Source organism: Notamacropus eugenii, chromosome 2 (genome assembly GCF_028372415.1).
Source record: "Notamacropus eugenii isolate mMacEug1 chromosome 2, mMacEug1.pri_v2, whole genome shotgun sequence".
Taxonomy (NCBI): Eukaryota; Metazoa; Chordata; class Mammalia; order Diprotodontia; family Macropodidae; genus Notamacropus; species Notamacropus eugenii.
Window position 1 is genome coordinate 344,579,841 of NC_092873.1, and position 22,186 is coordinate 344,602,026.

At 37.9% G+C, this 22,186-nt stretch overlaps 1 protein-coding gene and 1 pseudogene across 13 annotated transcripts in view; one reads left to right on the forward strand and one right to left on the reverse strand.

The window, feature by feature from the left end:
• Positions 1-22,186, reverse strand: part of TANC2 (tetratricopeptide repeat, ankyrin repeat and coiled-coil containing 2) — a 551,137-nt gene that overhangs the window by 174,863 nt on the left and 354,088 nt on the right. The gene's annotated exons all lie outside the window — the stretch shown is intronic.
• Positions 6,122-7,154, forward strand: LOC140528228 (uncharacterized; annotated as a pseudogene).

The window sequence follows — 22,186 nt, forward strand, 5'->3', positions numbered from 1 at the left end:
ATCCAAATGAGACATCAGTATTATTTTTGCCATCTCTTTCATTATTAGGTAGCATTTCCTGAGATTGTGTTAAGTATACTTTCAATTGTCAATACTTTCAGGTTCTTCAGCTTTTCCTTCTTCAGACTACATTAATTCTAATTCTCTAAATTCCATGCTTATTTCACCTAATCTGAGTTTAAGAATGAAAGTATTTCTTATGTCCTTCCTGCTCTGAGCTACAATACATTGTTGTACAATACAGAATTGAGGATATCATTGACAAAAAACAATGTAAAGTCCTTGCCATCTAACCGATAAGATTGATTCCCAATTGTATTAGGCTATAGAACAAGGATATAATAAAAACATTAATATCTTCAGTCTATTTCATGCATGTTCACTGTTTGTCTATATTAGTGACAGTGTAATCTGCATTAAAGTTTTTATGGTGGGTGGGGTATTGGTATATGTATGCACACATATAAACATATGTGAACACATACATGAATGTATGTATATATTCATCATTCATATTTCTGTTGAATGGTTCTGGATCCATCAGACACTAGGCTACTTTGTCTATGTCCTATCCTAGATGCATAGGAATAGTTACATCAATTAGGGCCATCACTTTAATAATAGATATTTCAAGATTCTTGCCAGGATTTCACAGTGACCATGGAGTTCTCAAGCATTCCCTGACTTAGCAATGTCCACTCCTCAACCTTGCCAAGGACAATGAGTTGGATTTGAGGGGCTTCTTTTTGCCTTGTTCACTTAACAAGCATCTTCACACACACATACACACAGACACAGACACACACACACCTCTCCCAACCTGGGGGAAAGAATTAAGCCTTCTGCAACAAACATACAAAGTCAAGTAAAACTGACCATGTCCAAAAACTCATGTCTCACTCATACATATAGTGTTTTAAGATCCATCCAGCCATCTATCCATCCATCCATCCTTCCATCTATCTATATATACACACACAAACACACTCACATATATAAAGATTCTATATACAGTTTTATGGTTAAGTGTTTTTTGTGACAACAGCCTTCCGAGGTAAGTAATATGTATACCATTCCCCCCATTTTATTGATGAGGAAACAAAAATCAGGGAAGGGAAATGACTAAGTAGAAACTGTCAAAGCCAGGCCTTAAATCCAAGTCTTTTTTAAAAAAACTACTACATCACACTACTTTTCCATCACTGCAATGCCTATACGAAACCCATAGCTGCTTCTATGAATATGTGTTTCCAGGGTAGATTCGCAAAATATAATACCAGGAGGTAAGATTTAGTAAGGCACTCATCACCAATCCAGAGAGCATCGACATCTTATGCATTCTTTCTATAAGGTCTCCCCACAAACAAGTTCCCCTAGGTAAAATTCCTCCCTCCACCAGCTCCTCTTTCCCCAACATTCTATTTCAATTAAATTCCATTGGGCAAGCTCCTCCCATAATGGGCTCCATGTGATTCAGGCTCCACGTGACTCAGGCTGTATCACAGCTGTGAGCTGGACCAGAGCTCAAAGCAGGTCACAAAGGCCTATTAACGGACAGGGAAGATTAACATTACAACTACGTAATCAAATTCCAACTTAACTATGAATTCAGCCCTTTAGAATCTTTTATTTAGGAGTATTAATGTAATTGTAGGCTGTAGGTGGCATAGTGGATGCAGCTCCATGTTTAGAGTCAGGAAGACTCATCTTCTGAGTTCAAATCTGATCTCAGACAGTGTATGACCCTGGGCAAGTCATTTAACCCTATCTGCCCCAGTTTCCTCATCTGTAAAATGCGCTGGAGAAAGAAAAGGCAAATTAATCTGGTGTCTTTGCCAAGAAAACCCCAAAATGGATCACCAAGAGTTGGACAGGACTGAAAAAAAGACTTCGCAACAACAAAAGAAATTACTATTTTCTTCCACAATGCTAAAGAGAGTCTCCAACACTTTTCAAAGTTGGTGAGATTCGATAATAAAACTAAATAATATTAATTGTATGTTGAAAATATTCTATGTCCTCAAAGAAATTTTCTGACATGAAGAATTCCATTCTGTTCTTTGCTAAATATAATTTTTATAAATTCTGCTTTAATGGTAATACTCTGAATTACAACATTCCATGCTTGGAATCTTACTGTCAAGAACCTGCTATCTGAGCTTATTTTCTTGTCTTAACTATTCAGTAAAGCTCCAAGTACTCTGCCATTTCTGCCTCACCTGAAGTCCCTGACCTTCCCCCTTGACTTGACTTTTTCCCCTACCTTTGGAAGAGGAATATGTAAGGAATTCCTACTAGGGAAACTCCTTTTTAAAATGGGGATCTACAATGTGTTCAGAGTTAAATTTTTCCCCCAGATAAAATATTTGAAGTAGTATAAATTTGAAATAATTTTTGTTTTTATCCTATAATTTTGAAGTGTGGATTACTATTGGAATTCCAACTTTAAAAGAATCGTTGAATATTATAAAAGTGTTTAACTAGACTGTCATTAGTGTTTAAGGGTCCTATAGTCAAGAGTTACTAAGATTCCCCATAGTATTTCTGGTTGCTACTAGTCACATTAAGACTAAACCACTGCTTTGGCAGCACCAGGACAGATTGAAAGAAGGTTCAGAGTAGGCAAGGAGTTCCTTTAACAAATATTCTACAGTGCCTGAAAGAGTGCCTTGCATCTTTTTTATTTTCCTTGAACCCTATCATTCCATTGGCATAGGCAACTTTTAGGATGGAAACTGTCCAAGTAAAGTAGATTAACAATTTATCTGTAATTTATAATCTTTGAGAATTGCTCAGGGGCACTGAGAGATTAGGTGACATACCCATGCCTAGCACACAGTAGGTACTTAATAAATGTTTACTGAATTTAAGGAAGTCTTAAGAACCATCCTTAGGAGTCTGCTCCAAATGAAGGCCCATTCTACTGTCTAGGCCAATTCTGATAGTTGAGGAAAACTGGGAGTGTTCATTAGTCACCAAAGCCAGTGAGGATTCCATGGCAAATTTGACCTTTGGGCTGTGGTTCAAAGACATTGAGCAGGAAGAGTAATCAGCAGCTTTGATACTGATTAAACAATATGGAGAACTGTGAATACAGTTCAGTTCTAAGCAGTTTACTCATGTAAACATAGTGATTTTCTCTGGGAAATTTCCAATAGGCTATGATCTATGTTCAACTTTAAACTAGTCATGCTTGGAACTAATTCAAACCTACAAGATTTGACATTTTACCTACATTTACTATATTTCATTATGCAACCAAAGTCACAGACTTTAACTAAAATACTAGTTTCTTCCATATACTTTGAAGGAGACAAATGATTAATAAGCCCTACGCCCTCCACTGTGGTAATTTTGAACCCCATGACATACTTAATAATTCTAATTTCTAAGTGTGTTGGGCAACAGTGTACATGTTTCTCTGCAGGTGCACTCCTTTGCCACCTTCTGAACAATGACTCCTGAACTCACTCCTAGACAGACAAACAAAAAACATTAAACCATGAATTTTGGTAGCACATTAGTTCTCTTGACTAAAGTATAATTTAATTTGGTTCCAAGGTTTGGGGATTCAGTTGATCTACAGTTCCCAGCTCACACATCTACTGAGATGAGTGAACAATAAGCCAGGGCATATGGAAAACTTTGTCAGAGAAGTATCCTTTGTGTAAAACACCCAAATGAAACATTAATTCCTTTCCTTTCGTGGACTTCTGCTGTGTAGTGTGAATTTACTTGTCTCTGTGTAGCTCCTAATTTGAGCTACATCCTACAAGCCTCTCTGCTTTCCCCAACCAACTAATATTAAATCTTTTGGCCTAAGACTATTACGTAAAGGCTGTCCCAAGCGTCACTTCGAGTAACAGTGAAAAGAAGAAAACTGGTTTCCCCAGGGTGAAGAGTGAGTTTAAGTCACACTGTAAGATTCTGATTCTGTTTATATAAACCCAACATAACTATTATTATCCATACCTAACACACAGCATTCTTATATTTCAGGAGCAGAGAGATTAATTTGTAGAGCCTGCTGTGACCTCTTCCCTGTACAAGAAGGTGGTAAATACAAATTCAGTTATATTAGATACCTAGATGGAAAGTAGCCACTTTCAAAGTAAAAAATCACAAAGAGTGAGATGAGAGAACTCATGTAAAAAAAATCTGGTCTTCCTTGTTCCACAAATATATTCTAGGCTCTGACTTTCCACTACTTTATGCCCCTTTCCTCCCTTATCCTTCTCCCTATAAACTGTTCTTAAAGTACCAGGCTATTTCTTTAATGGATAACAGACAGGCTCACCTATGTCAATCCCACATAACTTATTGGTGACAGTGCCTATGCTTTCTTTTCTAGTTCCTTTCTCTTGGCTCAGGAGCTTGTAAGGAAGGATTCTTTCTAAAAACTAAATGCCTTATTAAGGACTTAATATTAGACATGAATTTTAAAATACTCTAATGGATCTATTATCTTATGCATGTGGATTTCTCTTAAATGACAGAGATCACAATTCATTGGTGTTTGCCCATCCTATGGGACTCCTTGTTCATTTCCTCTAAAAAGTTCTCTTCAGGTGAATGTTCTAGGGGGGGCCCTTTCCTAGCATATACACTTTCACTAGGAGATAAGTCTATCTTGTTTTTTTGCTCACACATTTCTGTGATGACATCCTTTACTCTAGTTCTTATGTCATGTTATACAGATTGCATAACACAATATGCTTCAAAAGGTTCTGATTGCCAGCTTGTAGTCTAGGGAATATAAAGAACATTCAAACAGAAGTGGGATTATATGTAGCAAAACGTTAGTGTCCAATGAGCCACAAATATGGGACTATTATATATCCTGAAGAAAATTAATACTGTTACATTACTTAATAATGAAAATTACTCTGTAATGCCCTATTCCTCATTTTGTCAAACAGTATTTCTCAGTTTAGCTCAAAAGAAAATCTCTTCCAGTGCAAATTAAAGGCATGGCTGAAGAATGTGATCACTCCCAGCCCCTGGGGCATTTGCTTGAAAACCAGTTTAAAGTGGGATTCCTTACTTCGGTTTATCTATAAACAGAAGAACCAGCTTGGACTGAGTCCCTTCCCCAGGGAAAGCTCTCCACTTCTTGCCTTTCCTAGAGTAAGTTAGGGGTGACTTGATTTCCAACGGGAAAGCTAAGGGGGAAGGGAGGAATCCTAATTGGGGTGATTCTGTTCTTCTAGCCAAGATTACTAGAAGTTGTTGAGTCCCATAAAGGAATTGTCAGAAAGGGGTGTGATCAGCCACACCTGAAGAGCAACCCACTTTCCACAGCTGTAGCTAATTATGACTTTTCTACTAAGGGCCAGGGTCTCCCACTGCATCCTAGGCCAGCTTCAGTAGTCCGGATGAATATCTGGCCACTGGACTGAGACGGCCCCGGAGGAGAAAGTGAGGCTGGTGACCTTGCAAAGTCCTCCCTCATTCAAATTAAAGTCCACTGCAAGTCATATCACCATTCCCTGATGTTATGGTCCTCTTCAAGAACTAAGGACAAACACAACAACAACCCTACCCCAACCTCTTCCATTGGGGTCTCAATAAATATGGTCTTTTCAGTCCTATCCTGGTCACTGACCCCCTGAGGGGGGAAAAGTCTGACCCATTTTATTAACAGTTACACCTGTCACTGTTGATAATTGTTACCTTGTCTTGAAAACTTGCTTCAGTTGACCTCTGTTGCATTTTTACTTGCTACAATTCAAAATGGAATAAGGAAGCGTAGAATAGCAGAGAACTGACAATCTTATCTAAGATTTATTTGGATACTTTGAGATTATTTTAAAGTCAGAATAGGAAAGAAAAGGACTGGGCAGGGGTGTGTGTGAGGGAAATAAGAGATCATTTCTTCAGCTGAGATTAAATCAGAGTGAAAATATTTGGGTAAATCTAAACTAGGTAAGAATGAAGAAACCAGAAGAATCTACCTTTAAAATCCTTAAGAATACTGGAGGTTCTATAGTTTTATTATTCCTCTGGCCCCTGAGACTATGTTGGCCTTCGAGATCACAGATTTGAACTTTTTATAAGAAAAACAGTCTGGAGTCTTTCATCTCAGTCTCTGCCAGCAGGACTGCTCGTGGAGGGACTCCTCTCCTCCAATGTTGCCTGAGCCTCTGCTGATAAATCTGTATCCTCTGCCTTCCCTGGAGAAATGCACTACTACCATGGTAAAGTTTGTGAAGGCTGCTAAAAATCAAGACAAAGACAATGGCACTTCCACTAAAGAAGAGAGAAGACAGTGAGGATGAGGACATGTAAGAGGACAAAGCAGAAACAGTGGAGAAGAGGCTGTGGTCCCTCAGAAGAAGGGAAAGAAGGCTGTGGCTACATCAGTAAAGAAGGTACCACCAGCCAAAAAAGCCATTGCCAGGAAAACAGTCATGACTCCTGGTAAGAAGGCAACCATGGCCCTGTCAAAAAAGTGGCTACCTCAGCCAAAGTTGTCATCACACCAGGCAAGAAGGGAGCCACCCCAGCTAAAGCAGCAGCTTCTCTCAACCAAAGTGGAAAAATGGGAAGAATGCTAAGAAACAGGACATGACTGAAAAGAGGACAATAAAAAGGAGGAGGATGAAGAATTTGAACCACTTAAAGTCACAAAAATGGGAACAGCTCTGGCCAAACAAGAATCTAAGGATAAAGAGGAAGATGATGATGATGAGTATGAAGAAGATGCTATTACACTTGCCAAAGAGAAAATTGCTTCTATGAAAGCTTCCCTAGGAAAGCTGAGAAAGCCAAGGAATCAGAAGTGGAGGAAGAAAAGGAAGGGCCCATCAAAGAAGCCCCAGGGAAGAGGGAAAAGGAAATGTGCAAACAGGAAGTCCTCAAAACCAAGAAACAGAAATTAGAAGCTGAAATGTCTACAAATTTCATTCTCTTCACTGGCAACCTGAACTTCAACAAAACTGCTTTTGACCTAAAAACAGCAGCAATGACTTTGCAAAAAAAGGACCTTAAAGTTGTGGATGTCCCCATTGGTGCCACCAGAATGTTTGGCTACATGGAATTTGGATTAGCTGAAGACACAGAAAAGCTCTGGAACACAGTGGTTCCAAAGTCCTTGGCTCTAAAATGAAACTTGAAAAGAAAAGTTAAGGACAAGAAAATTCGAAAGTGAGAAGAATTCCTGGAGTGGGAGTAACAGGAAGCTCGTAGATTCAAAGCCATTAGTTCTAAATACCCTCACCAACATACAGGAAGAAAGTCTGCAGTGTTTGAGAAGGCAATAGTGGTCAGTTTAGCCCAGAATAATCAAGACTGACCTAAAGGGTACGCATTTATTGAATTTCCCTCTGTGGAAGATACAAAAGAAGCTTTGAATTCTTTTAACTATATAGAATTCAGCACCAAGGAGCCAGTCATAAAATAACTTTGTTCTTCAAAGGTCTGTCTGAAGACATGACAGAAGAAACAGTGAAAGGTTCATTTTATGGCTCTGTTGATGCCAGGCTAGTCACAGATAGGGAAACAGGGTCATCAAAAGGGTTGAGTTTCATGGACTTCCAACTCAGAAGAAAATGTTAAAGCTGTGAAAGAGGCCATGGAAGATGGGGAGATTGATGGGAACAAAGTTACTCTGGAATGGGCCAAGCCCAGAGGTTTTGGAGACTTTGGTGGTAGTCATGGTGGCTGAGGCAGTAGAGAAGTCCAAGCGGGCTTTGGTGGTAGAGGCCAAAGAAAATTTGGAGGTTGGGGTGCTTTCTGAGAAGGCTAAGGAGAAGGAGGAGATGACAGGTCACCAAGAAAGAGGATGAAATAGAAATAGCTTCTCCTCATTCTTTTTCCCCCCTGCTATTTGAACAGACTCTGTTGGGGTTTATCCTGTCATCTACATTGACAGAACCTTCTGAGGACATTCCAAGACAAAAAGGAGTCTAGACGTTATCTTGGAAAAACCTGGCCGACATTTCAAGGGAGAGAGCATGTTGATTTTGACTGGATGGATGTTCCACATAACATTTTGCAGAGAAGGGTTACAGATGTGGTAGTTAACCGTTTTGTCCATGTGTTGTCTTGTTTATAATTTTGTACAAAACCATTTTCACTCCTACAATTATCTGAAGTGGTTTTTTTGTTTTATTTTAATCCCCTTTTTTGGTTATAAAGAAAAAAGGCAGACGTTTTCACATGGTTCCTGCTTTAGTAGCCTGTTTTAGGTCACATTAAAAGAGACTAAAAGAAAAATAGTCTGATAAATGCATGGCCATACTGAATTCTATTTTATATCAAAAGGCAACAGATCCATATAAATGGCTTAAGTCCATAAGATGAACAAACTAAATTAACTCCACAGTTTTGTAACAAGTATCTAGGTTCTGATTAGTTCATGAATGCCATGATATGTCAGGCATTCTGCCCTAAAAGACTAATGGGTCACCATTTTGGAAATCAATGTCTGATGCCATAAAAGCACTCAATCTGGAAAAAAAAATGGATACTTCTATAATGAACAAGAGGACTGTTAAGGGTATGTTAGTTTAGATGATTTACAAAATAATAATAATAATGATGCCCTCGATATTCCTTTATAGTTTGTTGTTGTTACTCAGTCCTTTCAGTCATGTTGAACTCTCTGGAGGTCCATTTGGGGTTGTCTTGGCAAAGATAATGGAGTGGTTTGTCATTTCCTTCTCCAGTTCATTTTACAGATGAAGAGACTGGGGCAAACAGGGTTACAGGATTTGCCCAAGGTCACACAATTAGTTAGTGTCTGAGACCAGATGTGAACCCAGGAAGATGAGGTTTCCTGATTCCAGCCATGGCACGCTATCCACGGTGTCACCTAGTTGCCTAACCTTCTATCTACTAAATGTAATTTCCTTTCTACTTAAAGTATATTTTTCAAATAAAAGTGAAAAGCAAAGGAATCATTTTCTAAGAAAAATGACTAGTATTTAACATGACAGCATTTCTATGACCCAAATGATTGTATACCCTTTACTTGATTAAACATCTGACAGACAGCCTTTCTTTTTCTTCCTCTAATTACTCTGAAGGCCAATTTGTTTCTGTATTCAGAATCATGAAAGCATAGCATCTCATCAGTCTTCAAAATTAGCCTCTTATCCACCAAGTCACTTATTTCATGGAGACTCAAATTTAAAAATTTATCTAAAGAAAGTTTTTAGGAACATTAGATAAGGAAAGAATTTCTTTAAAGATTTTCAGAAAATACACACATTTTATTCTAATTTTATACTGAAGTGTCCTTGAGCTCCTTTTGAAGGTAACTGCTTGCAAACAGATATGGCCTCATCTACTGTCAGTATAATCCATTCTACTTGTATGAATATATTAGTAAAGCTATTTTTACCTACAGCAATATGCTGATATGCAGTTACAGATAACCTGATACCAACTGAGAATTGCAGGAAGAATTCTGGTTGGGAACCATAGAAGCTATTTTGCTAAAGGAACAAAAGCTACTTTTATAGGGGATCCCTGATCTTTATTATTTAATCTCTACAAGAAAAACCCCATTCTACACTCCTGACTCAATTCACTCCCTAGATTTCTCTAAATCCTTTGCCAACCACTTTCCAACCCCTGAGAAACCTCTGTTCTGAGATAGAGTACTAAATGTGATCCATCATTTTATAAAGGGCTATAGTCATGATCACGTCAATGTTGGTTCAGCTTAACTCTTCAGACTTTTCTATGTCCCTGCCTGATTTTGGCCCTCTCCATTTTAGGTGTTATTTTCCTTTAAAAGAACATAACCTCCTTGAAGACAGGGACCATGCTGTTAACTTCTATTTGTATCTCTAGTGCTCAGCACATAGTAAATTTTCTCTCTATGCTAAGTCACAGTCTTGTAAAAAGGACTTTCTAACTGGATCTCATACTTTTATTCATCTACCAAACACTTCAGCCACAAAATAGATAACTTCATAAACCTAAACCAGTGATCTAAAAGTCCTTGTTGTTCAGTGGTTTTAGTCATGTTCAATTCTTTGCAACTCCATTTGGGGTTTTCTTGGCAAAGATACTGGAATGGTTTGCCATTTCCTTCTCCAGCTCATTTTACACATGAGGAATTGAAGCAAACAGGGTTAGGTGATTTGCCCGAGAGTCATACAGCTAGTCTGGGTTAATATTTGAACTCAAGTCTTATCTCCAGGTCAGGTGTTCTATCCAGTGTGTCACCTAACTGCCCCATATATTGGCCTGGAGCATTCCAAATCTGATCAAGAAGGTTCTAAACTGAAAATGGAGGGAGAAGATAGAAGGATTCACATATAACTGCGAAGCCAGGTATCACAGGTATGTGCACACACACATACATATAAACACACCTACACATACATGCACACATACCCCTGACAATCCAGAATCTCTTTAAAGACCTCCAAGGAGGGGAAGCCATTTCCTTTTCTGACAATTCCACTTTTGAATAACTCAAGTTGTTAGACAGGTTTTCCTGATACAAAGGCTACATGGTTTGGCCTTCTGGGGCCAAACAGAACATGTCTAATCCTTCTTCAACATGAAAGCCTTTGAAATACTTGAGGTCAACAAACCAGAGAAGAAAAGCATAGTGGAGATCATTTGGATGAGGACCAATGGAGAGAGAAACAGAAAGGATATTGTGGCAAGAGTATATGCTAGACTTAGAAGAAAGATTTTGACTAATGATCTCCAGAAAGAGATGACAAAGCTCTCCCAGAGGTAGGCCATAGTAACAATGGGGCACTTCAACTAACCAAATATCTACTGTAAATCTTTCTCTGCTAAAAGCAAAGCATCTGAGAAATACGTGACTTGACATTTTCATCCTTTAGAGGGTAGAGGAAGCAACAAGGTATTTGACAAGCAAGAAGTGAGTGTGATCTAAAGTTGCTTTATTTTAATGTTTTTACAATAAACTTTTCTTTGTTTTTTTCCAATTACCTGTAAAGAAATTTTAACATTTTTTTTTTATTTTGCATTTGGAGTTTCCTACCTTTCTCCCTCACTTTCCCCTCCCTAAGATGGTAAGCAATTTGATATAGGTTATACATGTGCAATCACGTAAAACATATTTCCACACTACTCATACCACGCAGACAAAAATAAAGAAAGTAAAAATAGTATGCTTCAATCTACAGTCAGACTCCATCAGTTCTTTCTGCGCATGTGAATAGTATTTTTCATCATGAGTCCTTTGGAACTGTCTTGGATCACTGTATTGCTGAGAAGAGCTAAGTTATTCCTAGCTGATCATCATACAATGTTGCTGTTAACTATGTACAATGTTCTCTTGGCTCTGTTCAAAGTTATTCTTTTAGTGCACTTAAGCATGTTTTTATAAAAACATGACAGGCACTAGAAGCAGAGTAACTAAGAACTCGTATGAGGAATCACTGTCAAACAGATAAGCATCTGAAATGAAATTTAAACCTCTCTATTTAATCATTCATATCAATGGGGAAATAGGGCTTGTTTTACCAAAACTCAATTTACACAAACTTCCAGGAATACATCTGTCTAGTGATTAAGGCTCTTCATTTCTTCTTTTTTTCTCCTGAACAAAGGGCAAACATTAATACTGTCTGTTGTTAGGTCTTTTTCTTCCAAATTAGAACAGGGGATGGAGAAAAATAGGTTGTTCAATCAAGAAACCAATAAACGTTTATGTACAGTGATCTATGCTAAAAACTGGGTATACAATTAGCAAAACAAGATAGTCTCTGCTTTCAGGGAGCCCACATTCTAACTGGAGGAGGTAATGTATATAAGAAGTTTAAGCTACAAGCCATAGGGAAAGGTCTGGTGATCCTTAGGGTACAAAGACAAAGTAGATGGTATTCATCTTCTTCAATGCCATTTTCACTGACAAAACCATATTCATTTCTGATGCTGAATCATTACTTTGATGATAAGAATTTTCTCTTCCAAGTCTTCAATTCGCAGTGGCTGTTGAGGCTGTAGAACTTGCCAAAGTAGTAGCCAGGTTGCATCTCCACAATGGCTGGTTTGTTGGTTGGTAGTTGTAGGGGCTGGGTTGAAAGCACAGTTGGTGGTCTGGCAAGGTGTTGCTATGTTTTTCTTTTGGGCTCAGGTTCTTCATTGTGGTCTGCCTTCATTGTGGTCTGAGGGAAGGTAGCGTTCAAAATGGCAGTGGTAGTTTGACTTTCTCGGTACATACCACCTCTTATCTGTCCCTCAGGGTGCCATGCTGCTTTAGCTAGCCTGGCCTGCCTGCCCTGGGGAGAGGTGGAGGTGGGTAGCAGTTGGTTGGTAGTTAGTAGGAAGTATTGCAGAGTCCAGCTCAAATATCAAATATAAAGTCAGGAAACAGGCTAGAAGAATGAGCAAAAACAACAAAAAAAAAGAACCTCACTATAAATGAGCTCTTATGGGGGTAAGGATGCTGAAGATATAAAGGCAGGAGAGCATGTCTTCAAAACATCTACAAGCACTGCCTCAGAGAAAAACATAGGTTGGGCACAAACTCAACTAGAATTCTGGAAGAGATGAAGCTAGATTTTAAAAAAAACAACACATTTTTAAAATAAATGGAATGAGACTGCTTCAGGGAAAACTGAAAAAGAATGTAAAGCTATCAAAGAAAAAAAATGAAAAGAGAATTAACTGCTTGGCACAGGAGATACAAAACCTTCTCTAAGCAACAAACTCACTGAAATTCAGAACAACCCAAATAGAACCCGATGACTCCAGAAGGCAACAGGAAATATTAAACAAAAGTTAAAAGGCTGAAAAAATAGAAATTTAAGGCATTTCATTGGAAAAAAAAATTACCTAGAAAACAACTCAGACGAAAAAAAAGGAAAAAGTAAGAATCATTGGACTATTTGAATGCCATGACTCAAAAAAGAGCCTAGAAATCCTATTTCAAGAAAACTGCCTACATCTCTTAGAATCAGAAGACAAAGCAGAATAGAAAAACTCAGTCATTTCTTGAAAGTAACCCTTAAATGAAAACTCCCAGGAACACCACAGCCAAAATCCAGAACTTGCAGGTCCAAGAAAAAAACACACTGAGAGCAGACAGAAAGAGTTCAAGTATTAAGGAGTCAGTGTCAGGGTCAGACACAATTTAGCCACCACCACTCTAATGGAGTGGAGAATTTGGAAAAAAGATATTCCAGAAGGCAAAGGATATGTTCTTACAATCAACAAAAAGTTACCTAGCAAAACTGAGTATGATACTTCAGGGGGGAAAATTGGACCTTTAATGAAACAGAGGACTTCCAAGCATTCCTGATGAAAAGTCTAGAACTATAGAGAAACTTTGAAATAAAAACACAGGAGTGAAGAGAGCATGAAAAGGTAAGATGAACAAACAATGACAATGGATTAAAAAAGGAAAAACTGCTTATACTCAAATATGGGAAGATAATACAGATGTCCCTTTTCATCCCTCTCATCATCAGGATTCAGAGAACCACTCTAAGGCCTGAGAGTGGTTATGTCATGTACTGATGTTTTAAAAAAAAAAAAAAACAGAATGAAAGGGGAAGAAGAATACATTGAGAGAAAAGGGAAAAGAATGTTAGAGAAAATTATCTTGCACAAGGATAGTATTCAAGCAGATACCTATAAAAACAAAGAGGAGATGATGGGGGGCAGTGGCTGACACCTGAATCTTGCTCTCATCTGAACTGGTCAACATACACAAAGTTGGGTAGAGAAATACTCTTCACTGAAAAGAAAAATGGGGAAGAAGGGGAAAGGGGAAATTAGAGGAAGAATAAATTAAGGGAGGAATTAGTCCTAAGCAAAACAAATTCTAAGGATATACAAAAATATCTGTAGCTCTTTTTGAGGTGGCAAAGAATGGGAATCTGAGGAGGTGCCCATAAATTGAGGAAGCTAGTTACGGTACATACATTTGATGGAATATTACTGTGCTGAACTCTTATCAGCATAATGACTAAGCAGGATTCCAGATGACTAATGATGAAACATGCTACCCACCTCATGACAGAGAGATGAAGGATTCAGAATGCAGAATGAGACAAATATTTTTTAGGACATGGCCAATATGGAAATTTGTTTTGATTGACTATGGGTGTGTAATAAATTTTGTTTTTCTTGCGTTCTCAATGGATGAGTGGGTGGGAGTCAGGGTAGGAGGGTGATCTTGGCTGAAAACTCTGATCAACACAATGTCCAACCACAATTCCTGAGGACTCATGATGAAACATGTTTCCCATCTCCTGACAGAGGTGATGGGACTCAGAGAGTAGATTGAGACATATATTTTTTAGACATAGCCAATCAGGTGTTTTGTGTAACTATATATGTGTATAACAGAGGCTGTGTTTTTCTTGCAATCTCGGGGTGGGGAGGGATTGGTAAGTGTGACAGGAAAAAGGCTGATTTTTGTTTGAAAATAAAATTTAATTTAAAAAAACAAGGAACTTCTGTGGGTTATTAAAAAGAGGGAAGGTTACTGCAATGAGTCCAGAAGAGAGATGATAAGGGCCTGAAGCAGAGAAAGTACAGTCATCCCTTCCACATTGCAGAAATGAGGGGTGTGGCATTCCCAAGATCTGGAAAATCCATGTAAAATTTTTTGGCCCTCCCAGAGGGAATACCAGAGAGAAGGTCTGAATTTTTTATTTTTCTATTATTTATGTACTTTATTGTAAAATTTGGGTTAAGTATTTGGTCATAGGCTCTGTGTCGTCTGTTGGCCTTCACATGTTGTCTACAGCTTCTGCAAACTCCCCCCAAATTCCCATAATTTCTTATGACGACTTGTGATATGTTCAAAGTGTGATGGGGCAACGCTGCAATGTGGAAAGGATAACTTTACTAGATTTAGTAATTTGACTAAATTTGACATTTGACTAAATGTAAGGTCACTATGAGAGAGAGAGAGACGATACTAGCAAAGCTGTGAACCTAGGTGACTTGGAAGGCTGATGGTGCCCTTGATAATAACAGGGAAGTTCAACAGAGATGTTGCTTTGGTGGGGAAAGATAATGAGTTATGTCATGAACATGATTACTTGGAGATGCTTATGGAACATCCAGTTTGAAATGTTCAGTAAGCTGTTGGTGATGTATGACTGATACTCAGGAAGGTGACTAGGAATCATCTATGTAAGAAGACAACTGAGCAGATGAGAACTATAAGAGCACCAAGTGAGAAAATATAGAGAGAAAAGAGAAGAGTGCTTAGGACAGAGTCTTGAAAGACATCCATGTTCAGTGACTGCAATATGGATAAGGAAAGCACATCAAGAAAACTATCCCTAGTAAAGTAGGAAAGACATGTAAAAAAGAAACTGATAATAAGCTCCTTGCAAGGAAAAAAGGTTAAAAATATGGGCTTTGTTACTCTGGAAAGATTTTTTTGGAGAGAGATTTTGTATTAACTCTGAAAGACTGACTCCAGCATCCAAGATGTTGGGCAAGGAAGAGATTTGGTCCACTGGCCATTTCAAATTCAAACATTTTAAGTAAGAACCCACTCTCCCAAGGACTGAGGTGACAGATGGGAAGTATATGATCTTCACTGTCCTCCCTCCCACCAAGTTTGGGGAGGGGGAATAAAATTTTGTAACTGCTTTTGTTGCTATAACTTTGCAGTAAATATCTTTTTGCAAAAACCAACTGAAATTAATTAAATCAAACTGAGGCACTGATCAGTGACAACTAACACTGGAGAGAACCCACAAGAGGAACTAAAGCTCAAAGCATCAGAGGATCACCCTCCACCCCCAACTTCTCAGAAGTATCCCTGGAATCCTGAAAGGGAAGTTGTAGCCTTGTTCTAGGGAACCCATCTGATTTCTGTGAATGTGAGGTGAGACAGGATACCCAGAGTTTATGAGGGCTACCTGTATTAAAGATAGTTTCAATCTGTTGACTGACCGTTCCAAAAGTAATTGGATGATAGGTTCCTCCTTAGTACTGGGCAAACTTCATTGTTGCACCAGCTCTCTGGCTTATTATTCTGCCAAAGAAATCTATAGATGTTACCTCAAATCTCTGGCATAATTCATCTATTTTATTTCACGCTTTTCAGCTGTTGCTTGGACCATTTTAACAAGATAGAGGGGATGTTACCAAGACACCTCTGTAAGAAAAATGGATATTATCTCCATACTAGGAGATTACAGTAAGAATGGCTTGGGAAGAGGCTAAGGCACCAGCTGTAATAAGTTGTACCTTTAGGGAATTTTTCCAGAGTTCAGAAAAATCACTGAAATCTATACACCCTATCTCCAAGATGACCTCTACATGAGACATTTGGTAATGAGCAAAGCTTGATGTAAAGGTGAATCTAAAAGCCACCTTATGAGTTTGGCAGAAAGAACTTCTAAGTCTCTTACACAGTAGGTAAGCTGAGAAAATGAGTCACTTTCTTCACAGGGACTTTTATTTTCCAGTCTCAGGATCAATCATCTTGGGAGAAAATTCCATGTTATGTGAGGATAAAGAAAGCTTTGATTTCAGATATTTTGTGGCTGTTCTTTAAAAAAGATTATTAAACCTACTGCTAATGAGTCATAAAGGGACATACCTGTGGATGAAGAGGAATGCTTCGAAGAAAAACAGCAGCTGCAAAACTGCAGTGGTGTTTTTTTAAAGGAAAACGAAAGTGTGGGATTTGTGACAACAAAGTATGAAAAACAGATCTAGAGAAAGGGTAGGATAGTTGGAACTGATAGGACTATGCTCTCCAGAAAGCTTATATAAGCATTCCTGGTTTATCTCGAAACATTTGTTACTTCAGTCTGGAATTAACAGAGTAATTTAAGCAATGAGAAAATAAGATCAGTAGACTGGGAAAGGAGTAATCTGTGTCTTCAATATACTGATTCAGAAATCATGAAAATTATTAGGATGAACATAAATATACCATTTTCATAAAACAGAATAGTTTTAAGGTATTTGTAATTGATAATTCCTTGAAATTAGGTAAAAATTCTGGTTAACAATACATAGCTATAGTGAATTTTCCCAATATTAATAAAATCACAGGTCTAGTCCAACCACAGTAGCTAAAGAATAGGAAGTACTACTAAACCAAGGCTGTTACGGAACTGACATTGCTTACGGGGAAGGGTGAGAAAACTAACATCTCAGCTTTACACAATCACTGATGGAGAATCTCGTCACCAAAACCAATGCTCTGACCATCAGGGAAGTTGGAAAAATAAATAAGCTGTAGCTTTCCATTACCATGAAGTTAGACCTAGGAAGAGTTGCCACTTGGAAGATTGAGAAAATCAGTAATGCCTCAGCTCTCTATAAAACCACCAGGCTTCTTCCAATAGGAATCCTTCCCAAGACCAGAGCCTCACCTCACTGGGAAGGATGAGAAAATCAACTAATAACTAATAAGCTATAGCTTTCTATTACCATGATTCAGGCCAGATGGAATTGTTGCTCCTTCTAGGGAAGAGTGAAAAAATCAATAATACTTGAGCCCCTTATAACCACTGACCTCCAGACTTCCTGCTGCCAAAAACCTGTACAGAACCAAAGTCTTGGAAACTACACTTCTCACTTCCAGGTCCTAAGCTTGGACCAGGGCCTCAGGTATCAGGCTTCTTGCTGCCAGAAGGCCATGTAAGAACAGGGTTTCAGACATCAGAAAAAACATCAGGCTAAGTACAGAAAATCTTGTCACTGTGGATCGGTTAGCTCCTGATAATTTAGAATAAGGCAAAGAAGCTGGTGCTGAATATGAATTCACTTACTATCCTAGATGACTGGCCCCATCTTCCCTTTTCTCCAACGTTTGAGAAAAGACTCATTGAAACCACTTTCTATCAGCACATAATCCTCATGACTGTGGGCCTCGAATTGGGCTTCCTTATTCTATGACTAGAAAACTCTCATCCTCCTCTAATCTTTGTAATTCAGAGCTGCAGGCTGCCTAGGTAAAAACTCCTTCCTGCTACAACTTCCCATTCTCTTATCCTCAGATATCTAATTACTATATCTCTCAAATCCCTATCCTGTCCTATGATAGCTTTCCATTATACCCTCTGGAATCCCTCTTCCATCATTAACAAACTTCTTTCACCTTGGAGCTCTTCTTCTAGCAGATATCTGACTATTTATTGATTTTCCTTCTTTTTTTCCCCCTAGATATTTTATTTTCTTATTTACATGTAGAAACAATTTTTAACATTCATTAATAAAATTTTTGAGTTTCAAATTCTCCCTCTCTCTTCCTCCCTCCCCATCCTCCTCCCTGAGATGACAGGCAATTCGATATAGGTTATACATGTGAAGTCATTCAAAACATATTTCTGTATTAGTCATGGTGTGAAAAAAAAGACAAAAAATAAAGTAAAAAATAGTGTGCTTTGATTTGCATTCAGATTCTATCAGTTCTTCTTCTGGAGGTAGATAGTATTTTTCAACATATATCTTTTGGAATTGTCTTGCATCTCTGTATTGATGAGAATAGCTAAGGTATTCATCGTTGATCATTGTACAATATTGCTGTTACTGTATACAATGTTCTCCTGGTTCTGTTCACTTCACTTTGCAGCAGTTCATGTATTTTCAGGTTTTTCTGAAAGAACCTCACTTGTCATTTCTTGTAGCACAATAGTATTCCATCACAGTCACATACTATAACTTGTTCAGCCATTCCCGAGTTGATGGGCATCCCCTTAATTTCCAATTCTTCACTACCACCAAAAGTGCTGCTATAAATATTTTTGTACATACAGGTCCGTTTTCTCTGTCTTTGATCATTTTGGGGTGCAGACACACAGTAGTGGTATTGCTAGGTCAAAGGGTATGCATGGTCCTACTGACTTTTGTTTTTCAATCTTGTCCTCATGGAAACCAGGACTTCCCAAAACACACTGCCTCTTCTCCAGTCTTGGATATATCTTCTCTCATTCCCCACTCCCTTCTTCCTCTACCACAACACCATGGTGCAACAGAAAAAGTAGGAATACTCTTTTACTCTCATTGACACTACCAGATCTTCTCTCTATTGTCATCACCCACATATATATGCTCTGTGTGTATGGAGATGTGTGTGTGTATACATCTATATCTATATCAATCTATATATATGTATATATATATGTATAGACAGATATACATATAGATGTATACACACACACACACACACCTCCATATACACAGAGTTATCTCCTGGTTCCTATGTCACTTGTCCTTTCTCAAGTAGTTCTGTCCTTGGTTCACAGCTTCACTCCGTTACAATCACTGCTCTGCCAGTAAAATTTTTACATATGCTTGTTGTCTCCTCCACCAGAACGTAGGCTCATTTCAAGTAGGATGGTTTCATTCTTTGTACTTTTAGTCTCAGTATCTAGCACAGCATCAGTACATTGGAGGCATATAATCAATACCTGTCAATTGATTGAGGGCAAAGGACTGTTTCTTTTGTCTCTGAATCCCTAACACCTAACACAAGAGACTAATACACAGTAGGTGCTTAATAAATACTAAACTGAGGCACATTTTGTGTTTTGTCTTTGTATGTCCAGTGCCTAGCACCAGTCTGAAAGAATGGATTAAAATAATTTGCTTTTTGAAAGGTAGATATAGCTCAAAACAGCCACCAGGACAACCAGTTGTAAACATTTATAAACAAACCTATCACCATAAAAATGGGAAAACAAACTCTTCAGTGTCTATAAGGTAATAACATATATTACTGATTTGATGTTTCCATTTGTTCTTTATGTAGTTATGATAATAAATAACAAGTGTGGCTAACTTTTTCGAGAATTCCTCAATGTTTTGTGCTGTAGAGCAACAGGTAATGTTTTTATACTTTTTGGTTAGAAAACTGAATCCTATGTATTAATTCTGCCCTACTTTCTCCCTCATACTCCACAAAGAATGCCAGTTACACTTCAATGCTCCCTGCCAGCACAGACATGCAGGGAGAGGCCTAACCAGCAGGTTTCTTCACAAGCAGACCAGCAATATTTGTTTCTAAATTCCTTTATAAAGACTTGTATGTACAATTATGCTAATGGAAACTGGAAACCCTGGTGGTGAAATTGTTTAATAATTTTTCTCATTATACGGAATAACTATTAACTGTTGAGGCTGAAAAGTCCCCCAATCCTTTTACTATTGCTGCAATTAATATGATAAGCTATTGTTTTGAGGATGGCCCTAATAGTGCTGAGTAAGCATAAATAAAAGTATAGTAAATCCAACTCTACATTATTTCTTGTCACTGCAGATTACTTACACATTCTGTGATCTACCTCCTTATCTTTTCATGCACACTCTCTTTGGGTAGACTTACTCCTTTTCACATAGCTTTCCTTGTTTCCCAAAAGATAATCTTACAGAACTGTTAGCTTCCTCTGTTCCTTTCACTGTCCCAAGCAAACATATCAATTATAGAGTTATAAACTGGAAAGAGAGGGCAGCTAGGTGGTGAAGATAGGGTGCTAGGCCTAGAGTCAGGAAGACTTGTCTTCCTGAGTTCAAATCTAGTCTCAGACACTTATTAGGTGTATGAACCTGGGTGTGTCACTTAACTTTATTTGCCTCAGTTTCTTCATCTGTAAAAGAAGCTAGGGAAGGAAAAGGCAAACCACTCCACTATCTCTTCCATGAAAACCCCAAATGGAGTCACCAAGAGTCAAACACAACTGAAAAATGACTGAACATCAACAAACTGGAAAGGAGTTTATTTTCCTAGCATTTTAAAAATCTTACTGCAGTGTTCTTTAAAGGTGCATATTAAATGGAATGTAAGCTCCTTGAGGTTGGGGACAACTTTTCATTTTATCTTCAAATCCCATGCACTCAGCATAAAGCTCTGAACAAACAAAATATTTAACAAATACTTATTGAACTGGATTGAAAGTGGCTTGTACTTGAACACAGGATAAGACAGAGATGAAAATACTAGAGAGGCTGCTACTTTGCTCAGCTTCTTCTCTTCTGTGTACTGCACACACATGCAAATATTTTAGTGAAATAAGATTATTTCCTTTACCAATCCATTTTTACCCAACAATGTAAGATAAAGAGCCGAGAGGATCCATCTGGAGGATAGGCAACAAAAAGACATTTATATTTACCAGTTCCTTCCTCCTCATACACACCTTCCTCAAACTCTTAGGCTGAATTGCTTCCTATATTCATGTCTCTGCCTGTTATTTGATCTGTGCCTCAGATTCCAATGCTACTTTGACAGATAAGAAAACTGGAGGAAGTTATCTCTAGTTCATATAATATATGCTAGTGTGTCTCTCAATTAGAACAAGAGAATTGACCACAAAAACAATAACACTATCTTGTACATGAAGACATATCAACATTTTCTAAATCGTCCCTTGATACAATTACGCAGTACAGCAGTACCTAAAAGGATATTGTTTTAAAAAATCACAATACCTTGTTTTTGTTTAAATTTAATTTTTGGCTGCTGATTTTCATTTCTAGATATGCACAGTATATATAGATATTTCTAGATAGCACAGTATAGTGCTCTTTATAGGAATATCTCCCATTTAAGTTCACAGGTCAGGTATTCTGTAAGATGGCTACCACAGGTTCAAGATACTCTGTGGGTCTGATTCCTAAACCTAGAGCTCTTGAATCTCCGGAGATGTTTACATTTGGCTCAAAGTAAAGGCATTTACTGAAATGGCACAGAAATAAAAATCTAATTCTACTAAGTCATAGATGGGTTGTAATATTACATCTTATAGTTTCATCTCTCTCCCATAAGATGGAGAACAAAAATACAGTCAGTCAGTGGAAAGATTGATCATGATCTCAACAAGTTGGGAAGCATACAAAGAGGGAAGTATGGGGTCCAAGTTATTTACATCTCCAGCATTGCCAACTTTGGTCTTGCAGTCTCCTGCCATATTAGCTATTTGATATTGTGCACTAGTGACTTTCCTTCTAGCAGATAGAGAACACTGGGACTATTCAAGGAGCCAAAAGCTCCACTTAGTTATAAAATTTACAAAAATTTAAGAGACTATTCTATTTCCCTGACATCTTTACTGAACCACAATAGAGATGGATAAAAAGCATATTTTTAAAAATCTTCCCCTGCAAGAAGAAAAATGAAATCTGGAGGCTGACAAAATAACTAATGAGCTATAAATATCTTATTTGGTTTTACATTACAATTCTTTTTCCTTTAGAAGTATTGTTGTTTTAGTCTTTCAATCATGTCTGACTTTAAAGACCTCATGGACATTGTCCTTGGAAT